Source organism: Mesocricetus auratus, unplaced genomic scaffold (assembly GCF_017639785.1).
Source record: "Mesocricetus auratus isolate SY011 unplaced genomic scaffold, BCM_Maur_2.0 Super-Scaffold_100007, whole genome shotgun sequence".
Lineage (NCBI taxonomy): Eukaryota > Metazoa > Chordata > Mammalia > Rodentia > Cricetidae > Mesocricetus > Mesocricetus auratus.
Window position 1 is genome coordinate 55,443,845 of NW_024429191.1, and position 13,417 is coordinate 55,457,261.

General features: G+C 49.0%; 1 protein-coding gene across 1 annotated transcript in view; it reads left to right on the forward strand.

The window, feature by feature from the left end:
- Positions 1-10,620: 10,620 nt before the first annotated feature.
- Slc6a4 (solute carrier family 6 member 4) overlaps positions 10,621-13,417 on the forward strand; it is a 34,381-nt gene continuing 31,584 nt past the window's right edge. The window contains exon 1 of the mRNA XM_013111559.3: positions 10,621-10,725. The gene's annotated coding sequence lies outside the window, so the exon portion shown is untranslated. The remainder of the gene's footprint in view (positions 10,726-13,417) is intronic.

Below are 13,417 nucleotides of genomic sequence, written 5' to 3' on the forward strand. Positions count from 1 at the left end.
TAAGTCAGCGTGTTTGATCTGTAAGAAGTGTGTATTTAGCTACAAATGGGAGCAGCTGATGGTTGAGGTTCTTCAAAGTGAAGAAAAGGGAGCAGAGCTCGGGGTGTCCCTACTTCAGCTGTTCTGCAGGATATGAGGCAGCCTGCGCCTGTCGACCCTCCAAGCTTCTGCAAAGGGCCTTCATGCACCTAATCTGAGAGCCTGTGTTCCTGACACCCAACACTGCTTCAGCATCCTACCCAGATCCAGCGTCTCTACAAGGTGGGGTTCCCATGCTAATGAGCATGGGTAGACAGACTGCATCTGTTTCATTGAACACTGAGAAAGACCTCCATGTATCGTTTACATCAGTGTCTCCACCCCAGATTTTTCTGACTCCCCAAATTTGTTCCCAGCCCTAGCAGGGAATGTTTTTGTCATGGCACATCCCAAGGTCAAATTAGATAAAGATTCAGGCCTTAGCTAGTATGTCTACAGTATTCGAGTCATCCTATTCTAGGTTAATAATCCATCTGTACACATGTGAAACCAGAAAGAAAATACAGGTCACCTCCAAATTGAGGCCAAGGAAATTGACAGCTAACTTCTCATTTGTAACTATGTGTATCAGAAACAGTGAAGTACATCTTGGGAGTGCTTGAGAGGTGGAGTATAGTGACTCTGGCACTGAAGGGCTGAGTCAGGAGGATTGCCAGGAGTTAAAGGTCAGCTTTGGATGCTTTGTATGTATAATGAGTTCCAGACCAGCCTGGACTGCAATCAAGAATGCAAACAAAACAAAGAAATAAAAAAGATATGATGAGAGGAAGAAAAAAAAACTAGAATTCTGTACTTCATAAAAACCACCTTTCAATAATGAGATGGGCATTTTTTTAAAAAATAAAAATAAAAATTGAATTTTCCCCAGCAGAAGGAGGTGATTCAGTGTGGGGATTTTAAAATATATCAGCAAACAGCCAAGTCTTAGAGTTCAAAAGAAAACTACAAACAGGAAAACCCAGAGACAGGTAGATCTCTTTGGGTTTGAGACCAGCCTCATTTGCATGGCTAGTTCCAGGCCAACTACATAGTAAGGCCTTGTCTTAGAACAAACACCTGCCCCCCCCACACAAAACAACCCAAAACCATGAAAGTAGCCAGAGAGGCAGGTTAATTGGGATTGATATATTGAAAGTCTTAACATTTGGGTAGAAGATAAAGGTTAATTATAGATATTGGTGTGTTAACATGTACTAAAACTTTCTGGATTCCTAGGAAGAAAACGTAAGCTAGTTCCCAGACAAGTATGAATAGAGTAAGAAAACACAAACAGTCCACAGAAGACAGAGGGCCGGTGAGATGGCTCGTCTGAGGAAAGTGCTTGCGGGACCAGCTTGACACCTGAGTTCAGTACCCAGGAGCCATGGTGGAAGGAAAGGACCGACTGGCTTCCCAATGTCATGTGCATGTCTGTGTTTAACCGCACACAGTCCTACACAAGACCCACAATAACCCAGCACCCACAGGGCAGCTCACAGTTCCAGGGGATCTGGTGCCCTCATACATGCATGTAGGCAAAACACCACCAATGCACATAAAATAAAGTTTAAAAACAAAAAACTTGCCAAGTCTTACAAAAGATTTGTTATTTACTTTCACTTTCTTTTTATTAATTTTTTTTTTATATTCCAATCCCAGTTCCCCCTCCCTCCTCTCCTCCTGCTCCCCCAACTCCTCCCACCTCCCATCTGCTCCTTGGAGAGGGTAAGGCCTCCTCTAGGAAGTCTACTAAGTCTGTCCCATCTTCTCGTTGAGGCAGGACCAAGGTATCCCCCCACCTCTGTGTCTAGGCTGAGCATATAGAATGGGCTCCACTAAGTCAGTTTGTGCATTAGTGTTAGATCTTGGAACCACTGCCAGTAGCTCATATTTTGTCCCGGTTGCACTGTTGTTACCTATATTAATAATAGGGAGTCTAGTTCGGGCTTATACAGGTTCCACATTTGTCAGGCCTGAGTCAGTGATCTCTCACTAGCTCAGGACAGCTGATTCTGTGGGTTTCCCCATCATGATCTTGACTCCTTTGTTCATATCATTGCTCCTCCCTCACTTTGATTGTACTCCAGGAGCTTGACCCAATGGCTAGTTGTGGATTTCTGCATCTGCTTACTTTCATTTTTTGAAAAGAACTCTTGGCTTTGTGAATCCATTAGCCTCTGCCGGTATTTTTTCCATTAGGCTTAATCCTTTCTGATTCCTTTTGATATGTATTTGTATAACTAATCTAATTAAAATTCAGGCTAAATTTCCTGTGCAATCTCTTCTTGGGTCAATGAGTTAATTTTTAAACACAGGGACACATTTCAACTCATCTTCTAGTTTTGGTTCCTCACCGAAGTGTCCTGTGGTTGGAGTGTGGGTCACATTACAACTCTGACATATGAAATTGACTATACTATAATGGTTGAATTTTAAGAAAGTTTCACATGTGGTCTGTGGACACAGCTCTGTAATAGCATTTAAAGGCCAGGACCCCAGGTTCAATCCTTGGTGCCGGGGCTAGAGTGCTGTTGTCCCAGCACTCAGGAGGCAGCACGCCGGAGGCTTGTAGCTAGAGGATTGCTGAGAGTTCAAGGCTAGCTCAGGCTAGAGTGAGAGGCCAGCAGATCTCTTAAGTTCAAGGCTAACCTGATTTACATAGTTCCAGGCCAGCCAAGGCCACATAGTGAGGCAGTCTCAAAAAACAAACAAACAAACCCAAACAAGATCCAGTAAGTAGAAGCAAAGAGTGGGAACTGTGTCTTCTGGGTGCCCGAAACGGATGGTGAGAGCTCGCCCTCCCTGATGCATCACCGGAAGGCAAAGTTGGTGACTCTGGAAGGCCCCTGTGCTGAATCCTCTTGAGAGTCATGCTGACTGTCAGAAACCAGGACCTGATAATGGGACATGCCTTCCCATGTGATTGTGGGTACCGGGTAGGCACTCTCCTCAAGTGCCTCCTGTGGGAAGGGAGTGCCTCGCTGCAGTTAGTCATTTGTTGATTTTGTTTTTAAAGTGATTCCAGATGAGCCCTCTCATACTGAGGACAGCATGTTCATAACTTCCATGCTTTTCATGGAGCTGCCTCTTACTCTCTGGGGCTTGTGGAACACATGTATCGAAACTAGGACATTGAACTCATACCAGCCTGAGGGAGGGTTGCAATTGCCCTCCTTAGCTTATGCTCTTGCTTACCCCTGGAGGGACCCCTTATGCAGAAACACAGCAGGAAGTGGGCAGGGTTGACTCTGATCCTTTCTTTCCAGCTGCCCTATGACAGTTGCTTTTTGAGACCAGCTGCTGAAGGCTAGGACAGCCAAGGCAGGACTGCAATGATGTCGTGGACTGGGGTGTGACTTGTGGATAGAGTGCTTTCCGAGCATGTGTGAGGCTCTGGGTTCCATTTGCAGCATCATGTGCAGAAGTCTGTATCATCCCCAGTCTCACTCACCTGACCTAAACATACCTAAGATTACAGAAGCCCTTAACTTCTACTTAAACATTTTCAATGACATCACCTCTCAAACCTGGTGTTCTTACTCACCTGGCTCCAGTTTATCTCTTGAACACCCCATCTTCAGTTCTGTCTCCCCACTGTCCCCTCTTCCTGATGCTCTCCCTTCTGATCTTTGTTTAGCTGGCTTCTTAGTATTCAGATCATAGATAATGTCAAAGGCCATCAGGTCACCTCATCTAAGGAGCCAGCTTCTCTCTCTCTCTCTCTCTCTCTCTCTCTCTCTCTCTCTCTCTCTCTCTCTCTCTCTCTTCCTCTGGACACTGTCACTCTGTCCCTTTACTTGAGTATTTTCATCATGTCATTTAAAGCCTTCTGAACTTAATTATTTATAGTCTATTGTCTGGTTTCCCCAAAGTTAGTACTCCCTACCAGTTTCCCAAGAGCAGGAACTGCCCCCCCCCCAGTATATTCTCCAAGTAACTATCAGAGGCTGGCTGACTGAATGTATCCCACATTCTGACAGCTGTAATCAGTTACAAGTTTATACAGAGATCTGTAGCCTGCTTCCCGGTAAGCAGCTGGGTGGGGACAAGGTGACCGGGAGAAGAGCCTCCACCACTACATACACAGTCCTTCTTTCGTTCTTTTGTTTTGTTTTTTGAGACAGGGTTTCTCTGTGTCGCTTTGTAGACCAGGCGGACCTCAAACTCACAGAGATCCACCTGCCTCTGCCTCCCGAGTGCTAGGATTAAAGGCGTGTGCCACCAACGCCCAGCCATTGTCATTGTTAAAGTGGTGGGCAGACTCTGGGAGAAGAGACAGAGCAATGAGCAAAGGCCTGCTCAGCTTTCTGGCTTGAACCCTTTCTATTCTAGTTAGCCCAAGCCCAAAGGAAGGGCAGAGGCAAGGTAAACAGTCAAGCAGGCCTGGTGACTCAGCTGGGAGGCGGTGGAAGCCTGGAGAGCCGCTGATATTCTCTCGGCCTCTGTTTCCATATTGCCTGTATTAAAAAGTTATCTTAAAATTCATTACATATGAAAGCTCTGCTTGAACATGAGCAACACTATTTTATTTTTAATAATCCGGCATTTAACCTATATGACAGGACAGAACATCATGCATGCATATCTTTAGAAGATGCTCGACAAACGGCAGATTTTACTTAAAGCCTTTCTCCCGATCTTCTCCAGCATGCCTGGTGTGGCACTAATGCTCCCTGGGGGATTAAGACATTTCCCTGATCCCCAGCTGAGTCTATCACGGAGGAGGAACATAGGCTGCTGAAAAGGAAGGTGGCTATGTGTGAGGTTTCCATGCAGCACCATGGGGTCTGTGACAGCCTGAAGCTGCAGAAGGGAAAGCATGGCCACTTTTGACCACACAGACCACAGACCTCCAGGGGGATGGTAACCAGCTTACCAAGAAGGGAACACCCCAGACACACAAGCCCTGGTTATCATGGGGATGGGGGGTGGAGAAGAGTCCAAAAGAGCTCAGACATGAGAGGGAAAGGGGAAGGAGATAGAGACACAGGGGAATGCCTCCTGCTCACTTCTGCAGCCCTGAGCTGCTGAGCAGCAGGGTACTGGTTTTCCCCTCTGGACTCACACACACACACACACACACACACACACATACACACACGCACGCACGCACGCTCTCGTGCAAGCGCACGCTCACACACTGGCCCATGTGGAAGACCATCATCTGTGGTGACAAGAGGAACTGACAGTTTTCCTTGGCTTGCTTGATTTGCAAGAAGCTTGTGCCCTTAGGATGCCTTTCTGTCCTTCTCATTTTTCTTATTTATTTATGTTTTATTTAAACTAAAGTAAGCTGCTTTGGAATTGGGGTCATTAAATGCTGGTAGAAGGCTTGCTTAGCCGTGCAAAACCTGCTTTTCTGGAAAAAAATATAAAAGCATTACTGCAAGTTTTTTAAAAATTTATTTTCAGCCGGGTGTTGGTGGTGCACACCTTTGATACCAGCACTCGGGAGGTAGAGGCAGGCGGATCTCTGTGAGTTCAAGACCAGCCTGGTCTGCAAGAGCTAGTTCCAGGACAGCCTCCAAAATACAGAGAAACCCTGTCTCGAAAAAAAACAAAAATAATTATTTTCATTTTATGTGTATGAGTGTTTGTCTGCATGTCTATGTATGCACTACAATGTGCCTGGTGCCTGCAGAGGTCAGAAGGACATTGGATCCCTTAGAACTGTAGTTACAGATGGCTGTGAGCTGCCCTATGGATGGTGGGGACCCCCAGAGTCCTCTGAAATAGCAAGTGCTTTTAACCATCAAGCTATCTCTGCAGCCCCTACTGCAAATTCTTAATAGTATGAAAAGTTCACAGCGGGCCAGAGTGATGGCTCTGTGCTTAAGAGCACATCAGGCCTTTCTAAATGTGTGGGTTCCCAGCATCCACATCAGGCAGCTCACAACCACTTGCAGCTCTAACTCCAGGAACTCTGATGCACTCTCTGGCCTCTATGGTGGGCACCTGCCACATGTGATGTATAGTTAGACACACACACACACACATACACACACGCACACACACACACAAATTTGTATATATACATAACATATACGTAAATATAAATTTGCTTTCTCTCCTCTTTCTTCTTTATAGGACACATGGTCTCTGTGCAGCCCCTTATGTCAGACTCCTAGGCTGGGTTTAAAGGCATCACTATCCCAGCCCTGACCCTAGGATGACTGTCAGTATGCCATGGTTTCTTTTCCAACCCTAAAGACTGGTTTTGATTGCCACATCAGACTCCCAAGCAGCTCCGAGCTTTGTGGGGGACTGGGGCATCGAGACAGAAGTGCTGTACACATCTGTACACACAGGTGTAGGGCCCTTCTAGAACTCTGTGCTTCTGGCTTCTCTACCAAGATGGAGTAGGAAACCAGCTGCCACCAGAATGTGACCCTAACTAGGGGTGTTTACAGATAGGGAGGGAATCTAGTAGGATGAGTATAAAAATAGAAAAACCTTGCCAGGTGGTGGTGGTGCATGCCTTTAACCCCAGCACTCAGGAGGCAGAGGCAGGCAGATCTCTGAGTTCTAGACCAGCCTAGTCTACGAAAGCTAGTTCCAGGATAGGCTCCAAAGCCACACAGAGAAACCCTGTCTCAAAACACCAAAGAAAGGAAAAAAGAAAAAGAAAAACCTTGACTCAGGAGATGGAGAGATGGCTCAGTCAGCCAAGTGGTTACTACACAAGCAAGAGGACCCAGAGTACAATCACCAGAATCTATATTAAAAATAAACAAACAAAGCTGGGTAAAAACAAACATGCTTGTGACTCCAGTGCTGGAAGAAAGGGGTCCCTGGTGCAGCAGTTAGCCAAATAGTGGAGAGATACTCTCTCAAAAACCTGTGCAGAGCAATTGGGAAAGACACATCAATCTCTGGCCTACATTGCCCCCCCCTCCACACACACACAAAGGCTGGTTCAAAGTCAGGTGGTGCATGTCTAAGTCCAGCATGAGGGAGGCCACCACAGCCTGGCAAGAAACTTTCAAAGTTAAGGTTAGCCTGGACTATAGAGGGAGATGTTTCAAAACCCTGGAAGTGCACATGCCCCCCAATCCTTGTGTATAAATGCACATGCCCCCAACCCTTGTGTATAAATGCACATGCCCTCAATCCTTGTGTATAAATGCACACGCTCCCCAATCCTTGTGTATAAATGCACACGCTCCCCAATCCTTGTGTATAAATGCACACGCTCCCCAATCCTTGTGTATAAATGCACATGCCCTCAATCCTTGTGTATAAATGCACATGCCCCCAATCCTTGTGTATAAATGCACACGCTCCCCAATCCTTGTGTATAAATGCACACGCTCCCCAATCCTTGTGTATAAATGCACACGCTCCCCAATCCTTGTGTATAAATGCACATGCCCCCCAATCCTTGTGTATAATCCCCCCACACCTTCCACATTAGCCACACCCTTCCCCACCTTTTAAAAATGTGAGGAACAAATGTCACTCCCATCAACACCAGTGTGACAAGAACTTTATTTTGTGATTTCAGAGTTGCTCCTGGGTTAGTTAGTGGTGAGAGAGCATTGATGGGGTGGCTGGCAGCATGTTCGGCTTTATGGCCCACGAGTGCTCCTGTGAGGTAGGACCACTTCTGTAAGGAAGCTCAGAGAGGAATTAAAGCACTCACGTGAGAGGACAGCCCGTGAGGCCCAGGCAAGACGTGGCAGTCAGGGCGGTGTGGCATTTAGAGAAGGTTGTGTTCCTCAGAGGCTTGAGGCCCAGGAATGGCTGAGACCAGAAACAAAGTGACCAAGACAAAGTCTATTTACTGTGTTCCCTGCCATTGTCAGAACTGTGCCTGGCCCTCCCTACACCCTAACATGGTCAGCCCTGGTACCCTTCATCTGGTTCATCATCATTATCAGCTGGGTCAGCCCCAGTTAGCTGCCGTGGAGATAACAGGCCACCATGGCAGACCTCTGAAGCAGGAGATTCCCTGACAGGGAGTGGTGCTGGTTGCCATTTCCTGGGCAGGAGAAGAAGCCCAGGAGGAAGGGAGGGTTTCCGTCTTCTGCCACTGTGTAAACAGAATGCAAGCAGACAGACAGACACGGCACCAGGAGCTTCCTGAGGGAGCAGCTGGCATAGGGCTTTGTCCTGACCGTATCCTCAGTGGATCACTGTCAGGCTTTGGGACTCCAGCTAGTCTTCTTGGTGACGGTGGTGGTGACGGTGGTGGTGGTGACGGTGGTGGTGGTGACGGTGGTGGTGGTGGTGACGGTGGTGGTGGTGTCTGTTGCTGTGGAAGACGGTTGCACCTAGCCCCTAAGCCCCATGTCTCTGGGATCAAGCAAGTGAGCAAAGAGAGGAGTGCCTAGCATCTTCCCTCCATCAGTCTCCTTTGTCAAGCCTTCTCCTCATGTACCAACTCGGTGCAATGTCTTTGTGGGCTTCTGGCTTGCATCTCCTCCCCGTATCCCCACCAAATGTCAGAAACGGGGCTCTTGGTGGGGGAGGAAGGCAGGATGTGTGGGAAGGCAAACAGGGCTCTGCAGGGAGAGGGGCTAGGCGTGCTGAGGACTGCTGGACAGTTGCTCCTGCAGGGTGGCCTCCGGGTAAGAGGAAAGAAAACACTTAGAGAGAGGATATGAATTCTCACTAGCCCCGGGAGCTGTGGGGAGTGAGGGATGGGCACTGTGTGCACAGCCGAGTGGCCTTTCTTACAACCCGGGGGGGGGGGCAGGGTGAGACCACCTGGGGTTAGTCCCAGCTGAAGGGAGAACTCAGCATCCCTGGAGAGAGAGCCTCTCCATCCCCCACAGCCTGGACCAACATTGCTATCATTCTCCAAGACAAGACCCGGGATTCTGGGGCTAAGGGCCTGGCCCAACCCCAAACAGAAGAGGGTTTGCACTCCCCTACCTCATCTAGTTCGGAGGAATGTCGCCAACACCTAGCACACACAAAGGTGGCAGTACCAACAAGGGGGAAGCAACCGGGCAGGAGGAGGCAAGGCCTAGGAAGGTCAGGAATGAGCCCGTAACAATTAATCCACGTGGGGACAGCCGCAGTGAAGACAAGAGCCTTGCTCCTCTGTCTGCCTGGAACCCTCCTCAAAACGACCTCATTCTTTGGCAGCTTTGTGTATGCAAGGTAGTGACAGTCCCTGGGGCGGGGCGGCGGGGATAGCAGACACTGTTTATTGGAAAGGGGGAGCCCAAGCCAGGCATTGGTGGCACACGCCTTTAATCCCAGCACTCGGGAGGCAGAGGCAGGCGGATCTCTGTGAGTTCGAGACCAGCCTGGTCTTCAAGGGCTAGTTCCAGGACAGGCTCCAAAGTCACAGAGAAACCTTGTCTCAAAAAAAAAAAAAAAAAAAAAAAAAAAAGGAGCCCGGTGAAGGCCCCACGACTCTGGGATTTGTCTGCCCTGGGTAGCTTCCCCAGTCCACTCTCCGGCCTCTCCTTGCAGTCCCCCGTCCTGGCGTCTAGGTGGCACCAAAGCCTCGTATTGATGATCCCTGCGGCCCGGAGTCGCCCACACCTGCGGACAGAGAGCCATCCAAGCCTTCCTCAACCCAGCTGGGGGTTCCGAGGTCTAGATTCAAGTCCCTCTGGAACAAAGGGGCCGGAAGCTTTCTCGCAGCCACAGATTCGCCATTACTATCTCCTCCCTAGCTTTGATGTTGCTCCCCCAGTTCCCTGGCTGGATGAGGAGAGATAGAACAGGCGAGCCCCGGTCCTGGCTTCTCTGCCTCAGGCACAGTCCAAAACAAGTACCGCTCTTAAAAAAAAAAAAGTTCCCGTAATTTTGATGAAAAAAGAATGTAGCAACATTAAATTCATGCTTAAGCCTGCGTGTGTAAACAAGACAACCCATACACACTTGACAACAATGTGCTCCCGTTGAAACGCTGAGTGCCTTCAAAGGCTGGTCGTTTGTCGGGTGCCCAGTCCCAGGGGCACCGGCGGGTCTGCGGACCAGCACCGACATTCTCTGCAAAACTGTTTTCGTCTGTGGCTAGGTAGCAAGACCGCAGCACCCTCGGCTTCCCCCGGGGTACTTATTGTAGGCAGCCGCGGGCGGCTCCCGGCACGTGGAGGTTCCCGGCTGAGCTCACGTCCCACCTACAGAACCCAGAACAATGTCGGGTTCTTTAAGTACTTGGAAAGATGGTCCAGATCTGTCTGGGGTGCCCGCCTGTGGTCAAGAACGAGCGCTCGTCGGAAGTGACACGGAACAGGACGGAACAGGACCTACACACAATTTGGGGGCAGATTTGGCAAAGGAAAAAATTAACTTCGGTTAGTGGAGCATCCTCCCGCCACCCAAGTCCAAGGGCAGAAGAATCATCCTTTGCCCTGCCTGGCCCTACCCCGGCCCTGAGTTCTGTGTGTGCGCGTGAGTGTGGGTGAGTGTGAATGTGGATGATTATGAGTGAGTGAGTGTGAATGAATGGGGGGCTCTGTCCGCCTCCCACCGGCCAGGGTTCGTGGACCCCCGCCCCTCCCCCGCCTCCAGCTACAGCAGAGCTGCGGCCGCGGAAAACCATAAAGTTCTTCGGTCTCAAAGTGACGCAAAAATTCTTGCGGAGCTCTTTGGCGGCAGCTATCTAGAGATCAGACCATGTGAGGGGCCGCGAGTACAAATAGCACGGCGGGCGGCGCCACTCCAGCGGCCGCGCCGGTGCCTCGAGGGCGCGAGGGTCGCGCCGCCTCCGCAGCCCCGGACCCGCCGCCGCGCCTCCCGCAGGTGGGTCGCTTTCCTTTTTTTATTATTATTTTTAAATTTTTTGTCTCTAACCCATGCTTCTTTTCAGAAGCTCTCGTTCCCGCGCTTGACTCTCCGGGCTTAGGGCTCCTTTGTCTTCACCGCGAAGGGTTCTTGCGAGGGACCCGATGGAAACCTGGGGGACTCCCCCCACCCACCCCTGCACTGACCTCGCCCAGCCTCGCTCTCCAGCAAAAGTTGCTATAGTTTCCAGCGGTGGTTCGTACTTGGGCTTTACTTTTGGGACACAGGCTTGTGGCTTTATGCAAAGACGCTGGCAGATACAAATAACCAGAAAAACCTTTGAGTGACACTTAAGAGGTCCAGCGCTCGGATGGCCTTGCTAGCAAGCGCGTGCCAACTCAGACAGCTCCCAGACCATTCAGAATTTATGGAAACGCCAGTGGGCTGTGTCACACACCGAAGTGTGTAACCAGCCGTTGGTGGGGGCTGGGATGTATTTCAAATTGTTTCTAAAAAGCTGGTGGCCACGAAGGAGATTTCCTTTTTTTTGTTCGTGGTGGGGGGTTGTCAAATATTATTCTTTTTTCAGTTCAGAGTGCTCAAAATTTTGAAGGGTAGAATTTTTAAGAGTCAGACAACACAAACGCTTGTGTATGTATTTTTATGATCAATTTTGTCCAGAAAAATGAACCAGGTCAATGGATTATTTATGGACCTGCTAGCTAGCTCTCATCGTAGTAAGGGGAGATCAAATATTTAATGTGTTTTCAGTTACATAGGGAAAATGTCTAAGAAGGTAACACTGGGGTTTGTTTTAATGTAGTAGAGAGCTGGGTAGCATCAGTGGCTGGGAGGCAGGAATGTTGGGGGAAAGGCAATCTTAACTTCATGATTTGGGCAGCTGTGAGGCTTGACCCTAGTGTCTTTTGTGCCCGGAACAGGCATCTTACCACTAATCAACATGGAAAGAAAGGGATTTACATACCTAGCTTGGCAGTTAATTTCTGAAATGTCATAGGTGCAGCATTGTCGGGACTTTGCTTGGTAAAGTACAGTAAAGACTGGCTCTCCCTGGGGCAATGGAGCACATCTGTAGCAAACAGGAGTTCAAGGACATCTTCTCTACTTAGCTGATTCAAGGGTGGTGACTGTGGAATGAGGAGTGAGCAGCAGGGGTTAGGGAGCTGAGCTGGGCACCCTCCATGCAGGATTGCAAATAGCCTGGGTGCCCTGCCCAAGACAAACTGGAATTGAAGCCAGTTCGTGGCAGTCCCTTCATTGTGGTATCATGTGGGTGCCCAGGCTGCCTGAATTTTACTTTTGATTACTGTATTAACAGGATGTGGTTATGACTTAACTCTTAACTTCAGATGCCAATGGCCAGATGGGAAATTACGCAGTCATTTCATGTGGGGAAGACAAATGAGGCTTCAGTTTTCAGTAGCATTGACAGTCCTTTGGGGCTAGTGAACTGATGTTGAGTAAGAGGGAACGGGACCTGGGAAACATGATGTCTGAGTGCCTACGGCCAAGGTTCTAACCTTCATTCCTGAAGAAAGTAATCATGGTGCAAAAGGGCTGAGACCACCAGGGCACTGCTGTGAGATGAAATCCTCCTGGGATCTCCTGGTGCTTCTGCAAGGGCAGAGGTTTTGAAGGCTCAGACACCTGTAAGTTAAGTTCTGTGCCTAAACCACACCCAATTAGCAGATGGAGTTTCTGGATTCCTCAGTGGCCCATGCTAGCTGACCTCCAGGTGCACAGACAGGCTGACTTCTCTGCTAGTCTCTAGGTTGGCCCTCCTTCCCCCCGAGGTTTTCAGTGTCCAGCCAAACAGGCATGGGTAGGAGACCCACATTTGACCTGCTTGTTTCTACCTGAGGAAGTGGTACAGCTGTAACTTGTCCTTTGGGGTGGGGGTCACTTCAAGGAAACTGCTTCCTTCTCAGACAAAACAGCATTCTAAAAAAAAAATACATCTTCCTAGAAGAGACCCAGGTGGAAAAATAGATCAAGTTATTCTTTATAAAAAGAAACCTGGCTTGCTTGATTGTCCCAGAGCACAGAGGGGCAGCACATTGCTAGGGTGGACATGGAACCCACCATGGGCCAACACAACCACTTTATTTCCAGGCTGAACTCTTGTGACATTGATCCACATTCAGAAAGTGCTATTCTGTAACACCTCAACTCTGTGTGCGTGTGTGTGTGTGTGTGTGTGTGTGTGTGTGTGTGTCTGTGTGTCTGTGTGTCTGTGTGTGTGTGCTACTCTCAGTGGTAACTGAGAAGTTGGATACTTGTTTACTGAACATTAACAGTACAAACCAGCAAGTGTTTTTTCCCAGTCTGTGTATAACAGGGCAACCAAATCAGTAGAGATGAGGCTGGCATGAAGCTTCGGAATGCCTTTGTCATTCCCGCCTCTGCTTGGCTTCCCCTAGACACTGGCAGCAGCTCCTAAACTCCCACCCAACCCTGCTGGACTAGGGGACTTATTAGGTATGAAGTCATAAGTTAAATTCCACAACTGGACGAACTCCATGAATGTGCAAAGCCCGAGAATCACCCTGGCCGTGTGGAGTTATGGAGGAGGTATCCCAGTTTCCCAGGCACTGACAAGGGAAGGAGACCCCGGGGATCCCAGGCCCAGCTCTTCCTGACAGTGTTTGCAGTAGGGAGGGCAGAGGTGAGAAGGCCTGCATAGGTCAGG